Genomic DNA, 15,853 nt, shown 5'->3' with positions numbered 1-15,853 from the left:
GGATATTTCACGTGTAACGAACAGTGTAGTCTGAGGGCTGGAGGCAGAAGAGCAGGGAACTGTATTTACTTCTTTGGCTATGATCCAGGGTGTGTGAAGGTCATGCCTTCCCCTTTACTTGACTTTTCTTCCTCTTTTCCCTGGCTCCCTTCCCATTCTCCTTCCACCCCTTTTTAGCATGTCCTTTGATGTCTTTGCTTAGATATTGCTCCTCCCCACTTCTCTCTGGCTAAATCTATCCTTCCCTGACCACCCATAGTGATCTCTGAACTTCTGTATCACTAGTTGCCAGTCCCATTCTTTTGTCAGTTAAATATGTATTGCCTTGATTTAAAAAGGAAAAAAAAAAGCTTTATGTGCATGTCTCATTTTCCCAAATAGAGTTTATTAATCAAGGTTCTTAGATCTCAGGGAACACCACGCATTTAAGCTAGGCTACTAGAAGATATGGCAGCAGGGCTGGGAGTTGTAGTGGGTTTTTACCCTGTTAAGGCAGCTGTGCTCCTTAAAATGAACTACAGCTGGAACCCAGAGCAGGCACTTGGAAAGTCCCTGTCCTTTCTCCCTCTGCCTGCAGTTTTGCATGGACTGTCTTTGGCTTCTTTCTGTGCCTCTGCTTCATTCCAGAACAGTAATTTGGATTTTTTTAAATACTGTGCATAACACTATTATCTATCTTGATTACTGAGTTTCTTGGCATCCTGTTAAATCTTGCACCTGAGGCAAATGCCCCAGCGCTGCTCCATTCTCTCCTTTATAGACTGGCTTTCTCTACTCTCTCTTGCTTTCTTTCTCTCTTCTGCTTTCACCTTAGGTTCAGCTTAAATGTGACTTTATCTTGCTGTGATGCTGCCTCCAGACTGGATGATATATGATCTCTCGGCTTAGGTTTTGTTTCTCAGCTTTCCAAATTCCTGGGGAAGAACTGGATTTGATGTATCTTGCTTGGGCTGGGGGTACTGCCTGTACTGAATATCTGTGAGGGAGGGGCATTGTTATGGTTGTGTACTTCACAGGGCCTGGGGTAAGGGTCCCAGAGAAGGCGGTTTAGGGTTGGTCATCCCCAAACATGCTTACTTTAGTACCAGAGGTGAGAGGGAAGTGACCATGTCATTGTTTTTGTATCTGCACTGCATCTGGCAGATTAACAGCTGAAACGTGGGTGTGCTTCTTTAGTACTTGTTTATTGCTATGACTCCCTGACCATTTGGATTACCTTTTGGGCATAACAGGCTAATCAGATAAATATTTTTTAAATAAATTTATTTATTTATTTAGGCTGCATTGGGTCTTTGTTGCTGCATGTGGGCTTTCTCTAGTTGCGGCGAGCGGGGGCTACTCTTCGTTGTGGTGCATGGGCTTCTCATTGCGGTGGCTTCTCTTGTTGCGGAACCTGGGCTTTAGGCATGCAGGCTTCAGTACCTGTGGTGCGCGGGCTCAGTAGTTGTGGCGCACAGGCTTAGTTCTGCGGCAAGTGGGATCTTCCCGGACCAGGGATTGAACCCTTGTCCCCTGCATTGGCAGGCAGATTCTTAACCACTGGGCAACCAGGGAAGTCCCAGAGATTTTTTTTTTTTTTCGGTACGCGGGCCTCTCACTGTTGTGGCCTCTCCCGTTGCGGAGCAACAGGCTCCAGACGTGCAGGCCCAGCGGCCATGGCTCACGTGCCCAGCCGCTCCGTGGCATGTGGGATCTTCCCAGACCGGGGCACGAACCCGTGTCCCCTGCATCGGCAGGCGGACTCTCAACCACTGCACCACCAGGGAAGCCCCCAGAGATATTTTTAATATTAAAAATATTACCAAAATTTGTTTTATCATCATTTGAAAGATTTCTAATTTTAGAGCAAATTAACTATTTTTTTTAAACATTTTTGAAATTTATTTTCTAGTTCAGAAAGAATAGAGGAGTAGAATATTGATAATCAGGGCTTCCCTGGTGGCGCGGTGGTTGAGAGTCCGCCTGCAGATGCAGGGGACATGGGTTTGTGCCCCGGTCTGGGAAGATGCCACATGCCGCGGAGCGGCTGGGCCCGTGAGCCATGGCCGCTGGGCCTTCGCGTCCAGAGCCTGTGCTCTGCAACGGGAGAGGCCACAACAGTGAGAGAACCGCGTACTGCAAAAAAAAAAAAAAAAATATTGATAATCAACTAAATAAAAAGTGATAAGTCTTTACGGACTCTGCCCCCCAGTCCTATTAGGATATGGTAAAATCAGGTACTCCCATCATTGATCTCAAATCTTATTGAGTCCCACCCCCTTATTATTTTGTTATATACTTAGTATCTGCTATGTTGCAGGTACTATGTTGGGCTGATAATATAAAAATAAGTGCCTGGGGACTTCCCCGGTGGCACAGTGGATAAGACTCCATGCTCCCAATGCAGGGTCCCTGGGTTTGATCCCTGGTCAGGGAGCTAGATCCCACATGCATGCCACAACGAAGAGTTCGCATGCCACAACTAAGGAGCCCATGAGCTGCAACTAAGGAGCCCGCCTGCCTCAACTAAGACCTGGTGCAACCAAATAAATAAATAAATAAATACTAAAAAAAATAAAATAAAAAAAATAAGTTCCTGTCCTTAAAGGACTCACAGTCTATGAAGAAGATATGTATTAAGCAACTGATTATGATGAGATAAATGTTGATAGAAGTGTAGGCAAAGTGGTGACTTAACACCTCTCTTCTTCTGTTGCTTTCTTTGTACATTCATTGTCTCTCATTTTTTTATATTCCCTTTTTTAGTCTTCATTGCTCTCACCCAGTCTTTGCAATTAATTGTCCGGATTATATGCATCTCAGTATGGTAATATCTCATTTACCTAGTATGAAATAATGAAGTATTCCTTAAAAATGAATTTTGAAGATAATGACTTTATTGGCTAAAATTTATTGAACCCTTGCTCTGTGTCAAAACTGTTCTAATTGATTTATGTGTATTCATTTAATGAATTAATGTATCAGCCCCATGAGATAGGTACTATTATTATTATCATTTTAAAAACAGAGAGACAAAATGTAGTTTACTGTCTTGCCTAAGATTACAAAGTGAAATATCTGTAAGAAGATTGAGATCCTTTTAAAAAATCTATTTTGAATGTCATTTTTGGTAAAATGCATTATAAAACTTTTCCTGGTCTTCTTAAATGAAGTTCTTCAAACTTAATTTAACCAAGATGATTTGGAGGATATAGAATTTTGAATTCATTGCATGCATCAGGTGTATTATTCTGTGCTACTGAATTGCCTTCGGAGGTTGTTGCCGTTCATGGACTATTGGTAATTACATTAAATTGTCCCACACCTTAGGGCTTTAGTTACTTTATAGTTTTTCCTTTGCTTTTGCCTCCAGCTGCGGCTTCTTAATTACCAATTACTGTCATATCAGTAACTTGTTTCTGTTAATGTGTGGTGTGTAGTAACAAAAGTAAAAGCATGGTAGAAACTAAGTATTTTATAGAGGCAGTATGATATAGTATAAAAAGCATGGATTTTAGGGTCAGGTTCAAATCTCACATCTACTGTTGAGAAAGAAGTTATATATCCTTGAGCAGTCTCTTTATTTTGAGCCTTAGTTTCATCATTTATGAAATGGGGATAGCAATATTTTGCAGAGTTATTATGAGGAGATGTATTTGGTAAAGTAAATACCTGGCAAATAATAGGTATGCAAATAAAAATTGATACCTTTATTTTTCTCTTCATTATGTTGGAATATGGCATATGGCCTCTTTGTTAATCCGAGAAACTCAGGTAAATGAAAGAAACTTGTTTCTAAGATGTAAGAAAGATGTAGACACTTTTATTCTATCACTTAAAAATATTAGTTTACAGTTGGTGTCATAAGTGTTAATTTGAGTATTACCCTAAACTTCTGTTTTGGGTCCTTGTACTAAGCTCTCAGTAACCTCCTCTCCTTCTCTGCTTTAAATTAAGTTGCCTTTACTTCTTTTTAGGTGGCTTTCTTGATTTTCCTTGTTTGCTATTAAAGGAAAAATGTCCCTTAGCCCTTTTCAAAAGAAGCTATGCCAAGGCAGACCTTATGACACTGGGGGCAATAAACCAAGCTTCTTGGCCAATAACAGTGACTTCTGAGACTTCCTTTCTTTCATCAGTTCTGCTTTTTTCAGCTATCTCCATCTTAAATATGAATTTGTTTTTCTTTCTAGCCCCACCCCCTTCCATTTCTCCCTTCTCAGAAACTATCCACATTAGCTGTATGGTTATTATTTCACTAGTTTTATATGGTTTGGTTTTTATTGTGTGTGTATATGTATTTCTCAAAGGCTATATTTTGGTAATTTTTATTATTTATAGGGAACTCTCCTATCTTAATATGATAAAAAATTTGGCACCAGAGGTTTTGCCTTCTGTCTTGAAATTCCAGTAAAAACCGTGATATCCGCTCCTTACTGGACTGTCAGATGCTTCACCACATGCAAGTACTCCAGCTCAAGTCACCAAAAAAAGTTTTTGAACAATTTTACCGAGGCATAATTTACATATCATAAAAGTCATCCTTTTTAAGTGTACAATTCAGTAATAGCAAATAACATTTTCCTATCAAAAACTCTTCAGCGGGCTTCCCTGGTGGTGCAGTGGTTGAGAGTCCGCCTGCCGATATAGGGGACACGGGTTCGTGCCCCGGTCCGGGAAGATCCCACATGCCACGGAGCGGCTGGGCCCGTGAGCCATGGCCACTGAGCCTGCGCGTCCGGAGCCTGTGCTCCGCAACGGGAGAGGCCGCGACGGTGAGAGGCCCGCGTATCGCAAAAAAAAAAAAAAAAAAAAAAATCTTCAGTGCTGTCTTTAGTCTATAAGAGGATAGTCATCTTTTTGTTCCCAAGGTCATTTATGGTGGGTTGTGTGGTCTTGCTCCTGGCTGCCATGTGGTTACATACACGTACCCCATCTGTTGGTTATTGCTTCTGTTATTCACTCTGGATATCATAGTACTTCATTAACAGTGAGGTTCTCTATAGTTGGGACACTGAGTCAGAGTGGTGGGACACTACCATTTTGTTGAAGAATGGCTCCTTTTGGGCATTAACTGAGGGAACTCATTCTCTCATCTTAGGTATTCTCCACCTGATGAGAATTATACTCCAGGGCCTTCCAAATCTCTCTGATTGGTTCTGTAGTCCCCACTTCCCCCTTGAGACATAAAGACATTATGTAAATTTAGGCATGTGCCTCTCCAAACATAACTGCTTCTCCATGTTACTCTGAAAATTAATTCAATAATTGCTATAGCAAACTTGGTATGCCCCTAGTCCCCTGAAATTGATTAGGGTAGAACGAATGGTATCCCTAAAAGTCACAAGTGTGCTTTTTCTCCAAAGGTGTATATGAAATACTTCACCGTGTAGGAGTGGGGCATGGTCCACTGGGGCGCATGCATTCATAGCAGGCGGGGCATCAAACACCTGAATCAATGGCAAGTATTGGGGCTAAATGGTGTGGTGCATCCTGAGTGTTGTTGACCTGCAGAGTGGAAAAGAGGCCAAGTAGGGTTGGAGGAGCTAAGAAAGGCTTTGGAGAAGAGGACTTGAGCTAGTCTTTGAAGGGTATGCAAGTTTGGATAGGATGGAGAAGTGAAATATGGGGTTGGGGTAGGGAGGATTGTTGAAGAGAAGTGCAGACCATTTTGGGAAACAAATGAGGCAAAAAGGTAAAAGTGAACTTAGGATATTTGTGAGACCCTGAGGAAACCAGGCTGATTAGAGCTGAGAATTCCTAGTACTTCGTAGTGAAAGTAGAAAAGAGTTTTATCAAAATCACAGGAGAAACTGTCAAAATACAAGCACCTAACAAATAAGAAAAAAATTCTTAGCAAAGGAATGAAATGTAAAAGCAGTGTTTCAGGAAGCATAGTCAGGTGACTGTGATCAAGATCGTTAGAGCAGGAAGGCAAGAGCTCAGTCAGGCAAGGAGTTTGCTTGCCCCTAGGAGGAAGGGCTTGGTAAAGCATTGTTTTTTACTTCCTTTCTTTATGCGACTCCAGAAATTTCCCTAGGTACTGGAACTGTTCCTGGGAAGGGGCAGGGTCCAAAAACTCAAGGCTTTGAAGGCCTGCACAGAACTTCAGAAAAGTTATTTCTCTTTATGTTTCCTTAGGGAAAAGGAATAAAACACCCCAAAACTGGCCCCATCCCAGTTTCAGAGTCTCAGTTATATAGGGCCTTTGGGCCCAAGCTGTGGAGCTTTGGAGAATATATAATTATGTATCTCTTTAAATGATTCTTACTATTGCTCTCATAGATTGTTAGTCTTTTTTCCCCTTAATTAATGTTCTGAAATTCTTTTAATAGGACTCTCTAATGGCTGATGCTTTTCGTTGTTTTGCTTTTCCACCAAAGCACTTTTTGCTATTATCTGGGGGTGGCATGCATAAAGTCAGAGAAAATACTTGTTACTGTTTTTTCATACACAGCAACCAAGTGCAACAAATGATTGAGTTACTATTTAAATTAAAAATAAAATAAATGCACATGATACAAAGCTCAAAAGTGACTACTGGATATCTGGTGAACACTCTCCCTGTATCTTTAGCTCTCTAGTTTGTCTCTGGTTCTTGTGGATCTTTCCAGAGTTATTCCCAAGGCACTTATTTTTAAAAGTTGAGTGATCTTAGACTTTTAGATTTGGAAGGACCATAGGGGTCATTTGTCAACCGTTAGTGTTTCTTGTGGTATAGAGAAAAGTGAGCCAGATTTGAGGAATGGACATGGGTGAATTAATGGGGTTGAGTGACTCCTCTAAAATTTCTTAGAATATCACCATCTGAAACTAAAGCCTTTATGAAGCCTGTTTCCCAAAGGTCTCTTTCCTAAATTCCAAATCTATTTTTCCAATCTATTTTCCTTGTTCTAAAGTCTTTTTCCTAATATCTTCCAGTACTGTCCTACTCTTGATTGTCTTGGATTTAATATTTAATTAAAATAGAGACAGTAATTAGATACTTTTAAATTTATTTTTAAAAAAGAAAATGAAATAAAGAACAAGACAGAAGTGCATGAGCTGCTTTATACTTCAGTAGTTTTACTGTATTAGTAAAATTTATATTTAATTTTGTGATTAAAATTCTTTTGCATTCGTTCTTATGATTTATGATGTATTGGGAATTCATGTTTTCATAGAAACAGTTCTAATTTTATTATGGGAAAATAGGAAATGATCTGTAGAAATTTGCTTTATTTGGCAACTTTCAAGAAAGCATTTATTAATATGGTCATTCCACTTTAACTTCTTTTTCTCTAGTACATAACAACATAGGCCCATGTTTGACTTCATTATTTACTTTCTTTTTTTTTTTTTTTTTGCGTTACGCGGGCCTCTCACTGTTGTGGCCTCTCCCGTTGCGGAGGCGCAGGCTCAGCGGCCATGGCTCACGGGCCCAGCCGCTCCGCGGCATGTGGGATCTTCCCGGACCGGGGCACGAACCCGCGTCCTCTGCATCGGCAGGCAGACTCTCAACCACTGCGCCACCAGGGAAGCCCATTATTTACTTTTTTTCATTCTTTAATCTGTTCTGGTTTTTCAAGTCACTTTCCTAAAGTATTTCACGTTATTGTTTTTGTGCTTACCTAGCATGATTCAGCTCTCATATTTTTCTTTCTACTTATACATTGTTCATGTTGGCAAGTTTGAGTTAGTGTTTCCTTAAGATCATAGACATTAGAGCTACAAGAGACCTGAGGACATTGAGCCTGGGAATGAAGTGAATAGGCTTCATCCCTTTGCCACTTCTCATCTGTTGATAGTGGCTGCCTAAAGACTGAGGCAGAATTTACCCTGACTGGGGAAAAGGCTGTTTTATTTCCCGTGTCTGGACCTGGAGAAGTCTACTGTCAGAACTAGGACATATCTTGGTTATTCCTCATCTAGCCCAGAAAACTGAGGAGTGAAGTAACTTGCTCAAAGTCACAGAGCCCTTGAGTCCATGGATCTACTGACCCCCAATGCTAGGAGCTAAGTGCTAGGCCTTTTTTCTCCCTAAGAATTATGGATTTCTTTCTGGATTTTTTGGTTTGTTTTTCCTCTGCGAGTCATAATTGAATTATATTAAGTATATCAACTTGTCACAGTTTGTTGTATCTTCAGGAAAGACTCAGAAGTATTCATCTGGCAGTTTAAAAATAGGCTTTTCCTTATTCTAGGAAAGAAAGGGCCTTGAGTTACATAGTCTAGCTAAAACCGAGAACTTTCTTTTCACTTATTTTTTTTTAAATATAAATTTATTTATTTATTTGTTTTTGGCTGCGTTGGGTCCTCATTGCTGCGCACGGGCCCTCTCCAGTTGCGGCAAGCGGGGGCTAATCTTTGCTGCGGTGGGTGGGCTTCTCATTGTGGGTGGCCTTCCTTGTTGCAGAGCACGGGCTCTAGGCACACAGGCTTCAGTAGTTGTGGCACACGGGCTCAGTAGTTGTGGCTCATGGGTTCTAGAGCGCAGGCTTAGCAGTTGTGGCACACGGGCCCAGCTGCTCCACGGCATGTGGGATCCTCCCAGACCAGGGCTCGAACCCGCGTCCCCTGCATTGGCAGGCAGACTCCCAATCACTGCGCCTTCGGGGAAGCCCCAGCAGGCAGATTCTTAACCAGTGTGCCACCAAGGGAAGTCCTCACTTATTTTTAAGACTGAAAGTTTTCCCATTAAACTTTTAAAACTTATCCTCATTACTCTCCAACCAGACCCACCCACCCAAAAAGGGAGGAAAAGTAGAATTTTATGAGAAAGAGTGAATTTTATTAGAGTGAGATTGTTGGTTCAAACCAAAATCTGGTGTAGAAGGATTAAAACACTAGCAGAGTGAGACAGGGTAGGGAGGTCCTTTAATAACATTTTACTTTCAACATTTATCAACGGTACTATTTGACATTTTGGCCAAGATCATGCATTATTTTGCAATTACGAATACAGGTAACACAATACACAAGACAAATAACAATAGTAGCTATATTCTGTATGTATGTTAGTATTTATTTTATGATCATTGATTTGGGAAAACTTCATATTAAAAAATATATATGTTCTCTGACATCTTCTACATCTTATGGGCTTATTTTGGTGGTTTAGAATAGTTCTGGTAATTCCTTAGAGCACTTTGTCCCATGTATTACCAAAACCTTAACTTTTTTTAAGACTCTAGAATGCTGGGACAGCTTTCATACGAAATTTTTTTTTTTTTTTTTTTGTGGTACGCAGGCCTCTCACTGCTGTGGCCTCTCCTGTTGCAGAGCACAGGCTCCGGACGCGCAGGGTCAGCGGCCATGGCTCACGGGCCCAGCCGCTCCGCGGCACGTGGGACCCTCCCAGACCGGGGCATGAACCCATGTCCCCTGCATCGGCAGGCGGACTCCCAACCACTGCGCCACCAGGGAAGCCCCACACAAAATATTTTGATGCCTTATTAACTGTTAACCAGCAGGTCTGCAAGTATTGCCAACGACAGTTATGTACATCTTCATCAAGTCACATTTTGTTGAGAATAGTTGATTTCGCCCGGGATCGTTTCCTCATTTGGAGGTATATTTTTCTATATAAACACATTTTCAGTTGAACAGTGATGTACTTCTTAATCCTTTTTTTGTGGCACAATTATTGATACACAGCATTGCTCGAGGATAGGGTTCTGCATACCCATGGATGTAAAAAGGAAGTGGAGAAGAGAAGAGACATGCCAGTGAAGGGTTCTTTTCAGTGTGCCACCTGGGCTGTAGTCTATGATGGAAGGTGGCAAGAGAAGGTGTGAGGGAGAATCAGATTTGCTTTCACTATATGCCCAGCTTTGCTGATCACCAGTGTTGCATATTGAGACAGCACAACAGTGTATCCAAAGAAAACTTTAAAGTGTTGAGATTGAATCTGCATTTAACATTACATCTACAGTTGAATATTACAATCTCTCTGCCCTATTTTTGCCATGTCTTTGATTCTTATAATCGTTTAAATTCCAGTTTGAGAAACACTTATAAAGTTGGGAGAGAGAACAACAATCTGTTTGTACAATTTTCTCAAATTCTTTTCCTCTCCTTCCCGTGGTCCCTTTCCTCTCCCTATGCCCTACCCCGCTCCAGTCCAATGTCTCCTTTCCCCAGGACAGCACGTTAAATGTAATAGGCACTTAATAAATATATACAAATACATATTGATCTGAAGATGGGGAAATTGGTAAGGTTGAAAAGAATTTTTCAGAATGAAGGAAGAATTCTGGTCTGAAGCCCAGGAAATTCATAAGGGTGAAACTGCAGCAAGATGTTGCCGTTCACCGTTTGTTCACTGCATAAAACTCAACTTGATCTCAGTATGATTTCTTTAAGATCTAGCCTAGTTTATTTTAGGATTTTGTATGTAGTTTTACTAACTCAGTATATTAAGAAAATTCTTGCAAGAGGAAGAATGAGTCATAGCGATACTTCCCTTGGTAGAGAAGGAGAAAGAAAACCCTCAATCTCTCCATTATATACTTGGAATGGATTCAGCATTTTGATTGATGGCTGAGCACTGATAAGTTTTTCCTGCAAGCCACCTCATGTCATATTTGATTTTGTCCACAGTATAACTGGTAGAAGAATCTTTTAGGTTAACCATCAGAGATAAAGAGCTCTGTAACCTGATTATCGTGAGAGACTTGTTTATGATGTCATTCCTATTTTAAGATTTTTTTGAGTTTGCAATAACTTTTAAAAAAGCTTGAGTATTTCCTCCTCTGCGCAATCTATTAAACAAACAAACCAAAAAGAAGGCTGGAAAACATTTGGTACTGAGAAACGGGTGTGTTAAGGGTGTGGCTGGTGTGGCATTCATCCCAGCACAGAGTGGGTTCCTCTCTGACCTTGCCTTGTACCTCTGTTGCTGCGACTCCACAAAGAATAAATAGAGAGGAGGTGGGCTACGACTGGGAGCTGGTTTGGCTGCTTTGAGCCAGAAAAGGAAATGGGGGTACTCACATGGGAGCCACAAAGTCTCTCGGTAGAGTCTTGTTGAAAGATTGTTTTTGAAGTGCTATGAGTAACCTATGAAGTATTTCTCTTAATAGTCACAGAAATGACCTTGCTGCTTTCTACTTTAAGGTTGCCCTCAGTAACCTGCTTCCAGTTAAATCTCTTCTCTGTTCTGGCCCTAACAAGTTTTTCCAGACTGCCCTCAGACTTCAGACTTTATTTTCTTTCCTTGTGCTTTTGGGATCTACAGATCTCATTTTTAAAAAATCGAGACGGCATCAGTTGCAGTGACAGGAAAGACGGGGCTGCTTAGCTAATCTCATACTTAGTGAAGGTTGGTAAGTTTCCATGGAACTTTTACACAGAATAATCAACCACCAGTTTCTCAAACTTCTGTGTGCTGAGCACCTACCTCACTCAGATGTGCCCACATCTGGGTCAACCATAGCGTCCTAAGAACTCCGCAAAAATCATTACTTAATGCACTGCCTTTTACACTTCATTGTATAGAAGAGGCAGTGAACAGAAGGATAGATTTAGCATCCAACTTATTTCCTTTAAAAATGTCTTATTTACTACAAAAGTAATATACATAATATACAACTAAAATAAAATGGTTTTTAGTTTTTAGAAGGTAAATACTGTGTGCATAGTGCTTTGGACACAGTGAGCACTAAGTACATTTTTTGGTTATAATTAGTGTTATCACTAATTAGAATCATAAGCTCATAAGAAGGAAATGACCTTATGAGACTCTTAAACTCCCTTGCAGTTGAGGAATCTGCTGCACAATATCCCAGACAGATATTCATACTCAGCCTGTGCTTTAGCAATGCCAGGAAGAAATAGATTACTTTCTTTACTTCAGCCTTCTCCATCAAAGAGAATGTTCCTCAGACCAGCAGAGATGAAACTAAAGGCCGACATTAAATGGGACAACATTTAGATGCTTTAAATGTTAAAATCTCCAGGTAGAGATAACTTATTTTATAAGTATTTTTTGCGTGTTTATTTTATTATTTTATTTTATTTTTTTTGGCTGCAACATAATACATGTGAGATTCATTCATGTTTTTGCACATAATCATAGTTGCTCTTTAATGTAGAATTGTCTTTTATAACTGTACCACAGTTCATTTGTGTATTCTCCTCATAGTGGACATTTGGCTCATTTTCTATTAGTTTGAAGATATTATGAGTAAAGCTGCAGTGAGCATTTTTGTACATCTTATTTTATTAACACAAACACTATTTCTCTTGGGTAGATAGCTAGGAGTGAAATTGCTACACCATTGTGGTATGAGTATGTTTAGTTTTAGTAGATACTACCAAATACTTTTCCCAAGTGGTTGAATCAGTTTGCACTCCATTAGCAAATTATGAGTATCAGTTGCTCCACATCCTTGTCTACACTTGGTATTGTCATTCTTTTTCATTTTAGCCATGCTGGTAGGTATATGTATTTTTATTTTTAAAAAGACAAGTTATGAAGAAAAAAAAAGCCAGGCCATCTCAGCAATTTAATATGAGAAACTTAAAAATACAGAGTTAGGCAGCTCAGTCGAGTGTTAACTTTCCTATTCTTAGCTTAATTTATTTACTTCTTAATAGATAAGCCTCGATTTAGTTCTTAAACAACTTCTTAACTTAGATCTGATCTAGGAAGAAACATCATAAACAAAGCTACTGTCATATAAAGGTAAGAGGTTAGTGTTTCAATAATCTTGAATGACTACAGGTTAACTTAAGTGACTTTAATAAGTTTACACTTAGCCTTGAAATTAGATATATCTGCTGTTTTTTAGTACTTGGCATGATCTATTCTCTATTGAGGATGTAGTAGTGAACAAAAGAGAGTCTCTGACTGAATATAGTTTAGATTTTAGTGACAAGATATAGATGATGAATCAATAAATATATAGCATGTCAGATAATAATATAGAGGGAAACACAGGGTAAGAAAATAGAGATTGCCTAGTGCAGTAGTGGAGGGGCCTGTGGGAGTTGATATTTTGTATATAATGAACAGGGAAGTCCTCTCTAAGCAATTGATATTTAAGCAGAGATCTTAAAGAAGTGAGGGAACAGGTCATTTAGCTGTTTCAGGGAAGAGTTGTCCAGGTAGAAGGAACATCAAGTGCAAAAGCCCTCAGGCAGGAGTATGCCTGGTTTGTTGGAGGAAGAGCAAGAAGATCAGTGTTGCTGAAGTGCTGTGAGCAAAGTGGAGAATGGTTGGAGATGATTTGAGGCTTAGTGGGGTGGTGGGCATTGTATACGGCCTTGTGGACCATTGTAAAGCCATTTGGCTTTTATTCTGATTGAGATGAGATGCCGTTAGAAGATTGTGAGTAGCAGAAGTAATGGAATCTGGTCAGTTCACACAAGAACCTGTACACAAATAGACATTTTATTTGTAGTAGTCAGGAACTGTCTTTCAACATCTGAATGGTTAAACTGCAGAAAATACATACCATGGAATACAATTTTAAAAGTGAACTATCGATACACAGCAACTTGGACGAATCTTTAGGAATTTATGCTTAATGATCCCTAAGGTTACATATTGTATGATCCTATGTATATAGCATTTTTTTAATGACTTAATTTTAGAAATGGAGGGCAGATAAGTTGTTTGCCAGGGGTTAGAGAAGGAGATGGGTGTGGTTATAAAAGGACAACATGGGGAATCTTTGTGATGTTGAAACTGTTCAGTATCTCGACTGTAGTGGTGGATACACAAACCTAAAAGGTGATAAAATTGTATGGAACATACTATACACACATATACACAAATATGAGTACAAGTAAAACTGGAGAAATCAGAATAAGATCAGTGGACTATATCAATGTCAGTATGCTCATTGTGATGTGCTATAATTTTGGAAAATGTTGCCATCAGGGGGAGCTGGACAACGTGTTCAGGGGACCCCTCTGTGTGGTTTCTTACAGCTGCATATGAATCTATAACTATCTCAATAAAAACTTAAGTTAAAAAGAATAAGATAGCTCTGGTACCTTTGCAGAAAATAGACTATAGACTATATGGGCATTAGAGTGGGAGGAGGAGCCCCGGTTAGGAGGAGATTGCAGTGGTCCAGGAATGATATGTTGATGACTTGCACCAGAGTGGAAGCAGTGGAGATGGTAAGTCCATGATGTTTTAAAGATAGAGCCAAATGTTTGATGGATCAGATGCGGAGTGTGAGAGAAGTCAAAGTTAACCCCAAAATTTGTGGACTGAGCAACGAAAAGAATGGAGTTGCTGTTTATTAAATGATAAAAACATGGCAAGAGCAGGTCTGGGGGAGAAAATTAAGAGTCTGTTTTGTTCATTCACATTTGAGATACCTGTTAGCCGTCCAAGTAGAGGTGTTACATAGGTAGTTATTTTTAAGTCTGGAGTTGGGGAGAGAGGTCCAAATTGGAGATACAAATCCAAGAGTTGTCAATGTATGAAATCACCTAGGGAGTGAATATAGAAAGAGAAGCTGTCCAAAGAAATTAACTCCTGGGGGCACTCCCACATTTAAAGGTAGGAAAGATGAGGAGGAACTAGCAAAGGAGAATGAGGTGGGAGAGTCAGAGAGATAAAGGGAGACCAAGAGGAAATAATGTCCCCATGGCCAAGTGAGAAAAGTGTTTTAGGATAAAGGAGGGATCTGTTGTCAGATGCTGCTTCTCATAGGCCTCGTAAGGTGAGGACTAAGAATTGACAGCTGCCTCTGTATCTTGATTGTGGTGGTGGTTGTACAACTCTATGCATTTATCAAAGCTCACAGAACTGTACATCAGAATGATGTACAGTTCTATATGTAATTTATAAAACGTAATAATATACTATAGATAATTAATAAAATATTTTAAAATTTAAAAAAGAAGCATTGACAGCTGGATTTGGCACCATGCAGGTCATTGCTGACAGGGTCAGTTTGGGTGGAGTAAATGCTGGGAACAAAAGCCAAATTGGAGAAGGTATAAGAGAATAAGAGGGAGGGAACTTGGGGTACCAAAAACAGTTCTTTCAAGGAATTCTGCTATAAAGAGGAGCCAAGAAATTGTCGGGAGGGGGATGCAAAGTGTCTGGAGGGGGATATGAAGTCAAAGGAATGCTTGTTTTTAATTTGGGAGGTGTGTTACAGTCTGTATGCTGATGGGCATGATCCTGTAGAAAAAGGGCCCAATTATTGAAGTGATCTTGTATAAATGAGCATGGATGGGATTTGGTCACAGGCAGTGGGATTGGCCTTAGATGAGAGTCTGGACAGTTTATCTATAAAAACAAGAGAGAAGATAGAGTATATGGGTACAAATTTAGGTCGGTTGGTAGATGTAGCAGTGGGAGCTTAGTTATCTATCCTTTTATGATTGCTTCTATATCGTCAGTGAAATATTAAGGTAGGCTCTTCATCTGAGAGTGATAGATAAGAAATATTAAAGGTCTGAGGGAAAAGAAGAAGTAAAATAGTCAGATTGTGGGAGAGTGACTGGACTAGGGAAATGCAGTGAGATTAGTAGGCAGCACTCTTTGATGTTAGTGGTGATAAATATTAAATATGGCTGGTCAGTTGGTGTGTTTTTCTCCTGCTTTAAACTGTCACCCTGGTACAGGTGAGAAGTAGGAAGAGCGTTTTAAGCAGGATTGGGGTTTTGCTAGAGGAGTTCCAGAGAATTTCCAAAGAAATTGAGAGTTATGGAGGGGTACAATTATTGGTAATGATTAGAGCTAGGTTACAACCATAGGGATGTAGAGCTGAGGTAGGGCAGAGGACGGGACCATCAGAAGAGAGAAGGTCAAGGAACTCAGAGACTAGGTGTTGAGGGTCAGCAGTGTGGATCTTGAAATCAGTGATTGCTGGGTGCCAAATTCATGATCATCTCTTCTTCAGCAGTTTGACTATAAGTATTAAAA

At 40.0% G+C, this 15,853-nt stretch overlaps 1 protein-coding gene across 2 annotated transcripts in view; it reads left to right on the top strand.

Moving 5' to 3' along the window:
* TMOD3 (tropomodulin 3) overlaps positions 1-15,853 on the top strand; it is an 84,852-nt gene that overhangs the window by 14,374 nt on the left and 54,625 nt on the right. The gene's annotated exons all lie outside the window — the stretch shown is intronic.

Source organism: Globicephala melas, chromosome 2 (assembly GCF_963455315.2).
Source record: "Globicephala melas chromosome 2, mGloMel1.2, whole genome shotgun sequence".
Lineage (NCBI taxonomy): Eukaryota > Metazoa > Chordata > Mammalia > Artiodactyla > Delphinidae > Globicephala > Globicephala melas.
Note: the sequence above shows the minus strand (reverse complement) of the source record. Positions and strands in the feature narration are given on the sequence as shown.